Raw genomic sequence first — 1,945 nt, 5'->3', positions numbered from 1 at the left:
TATATATATATATATATATATATCATTTTATTTATAAATGTTAATGTCTATTATTTAATAAATAATTTAATATATTTTGAATTACTAGACGGTACTCGTAGAATGCAGCGAAATATATCTTGATTTTAGTGTTTTATTTTTATTCATTTTCTCTTTTGATATAATATGGTTTTTAGGAAACGATAATTTTTTATCTTCTAATGAAATATAAATTTGAAAACAATGTATCGATAATATTATTAAATTAACTATTTAAAAGTTCTCATTTTCTATGTAATTTCTTTAATTCAAATTTTTATTTTTATTTAACTTAGATTTAATAACAAAGTAATTATTTTTGTTTTAATAATATAACATTTTATAAAGATAATAATTAAGTATTTTGTTAGAACTCAATTATTATCCTAATTGTATTTTAGATTTTTTATATTTAAAATAAAATGGTTATCCTGTATTAATTTGATTATGTTTATCTAAAGTTAATTACACAAATTCAAACATGTAATTTTAATAAGTTGTACTTACGCACGATCTACTTGTAATATTGAACTTTAAGTAACATGCATCAATAAACAATACTTTATGCATAAAAATGGTTTTTAAGAGTCTTGTCAAATGCTTTATAGTACAATTTTATATATACCCACAATTTTTTATAATAATTTCCTTTGATTTTTAAAATATACAATAGTTAAAGTAACATACATATTAGGGAAAAATATTTAAGGCTCCATTCAAACAATATATTTTAGAGTAAAGTTTAATTTTGGTATTTAACGTTTATAACGTTTAATGAATCTGGTCTCTTACGTTTGTCAATTTACAAAATTTTAGCCTTTCATCTTTACGGTTGTTAATTGTTTTCTATTAAGTTTAGTTAAATAAAAAGTATTTTTAGTCATTTTTATTATTTTCTTAATTTTATATTAAAATTAAAAAAAACACATCATATTTTAATTTATTTGTAAAACAAAAAAATGAACTCTTTTAAATTTAAAAATCTAATGTACTTGTTCTTTTTGTCCCCATAGTTTGTAATTTATTGTTATTTTTATCCTTGAAAAAAAATCTAATAAAAATCCTCCATTTAATTTAGGTGTATTTTAGGGACCGTTACTAAACGTTTATTAAGTAAGTGTTTACCGGATAAATTCCTTTATTGGATGAACATGACAAGGGGCAAGAATTTTACCGGGTAAGAGCGATGAGAATGATAAAGAATTTTTCCTGCTAAATTGTTATATTCGACACGTTTTGATATACTAAAATATTACGCAGAAAAGTAAATTATAGTGTTGACTCCTATAGGTAAGTATTTATCAAGTAAGCATTTGGGAAAACAGCTCCTTAGTCTTTTTTTTTTTTTTTTTTTCGTTTTGGTTTATCAAATATATTTTTTGGTATTTTAGTCTTCTTTAATTAATCATTTTTTGATAAATAATTAATGTATAAATACAATTATATTATTTTGTTTTTTTTTATGATAAAATAATTAAATATTTTTCATACATTTCATCATTACATATTTTTCATACATTTCGTTGTTACATATATTTTATCTCATAATTTCGGTTTTTTATTAGTGGATTTATGTCACTAACGTCATTCAAGTGTAAGCAGTAAAGTGCCTTATATGATAGTATTTTAATTTTTTTTTTTAGAAAATTATGATTTGTGTCCGTATGGGGTGATGTTTGTCCGTCCATGTGATTGTTTGTAGGGATTACGATCAATTCTTTAAATTACACAATGTATTAACATTAAATGAAATTAATTTTGATGAAATTGTTAATGCGAATGAAGAAATCACAAATAAACAATTTTTGAAAATGTGAATATTAATTTACAGATTGGGTAAATTATTAATCCGAGTGAAAAAATCATAAGTAAATAAAAAAAAGTAAAATCTTTTAAATATAATTAATAATAAAATATTATTATAATA

This window comes from Cynara cardunculus (assembly GCF_001531365.2).
Source record: "Cynara cardunculus var. scolymus isolate 2C chromosome LG 5, CcrdV1, whole genome shotgun sequence".
Classification (NCBI taxonomy): domain Eukaryota; kingdom Viridiplantae; phylum Streptophyta; class Magnoliopsida; order Asterales; family Asteraceae; genus Cynara; species Cynara cardunculus.
The sequence above is the reverse complement of the archived record's forward strand: the minus strand, read 5'-3'. Positions refer to the sequence as shown.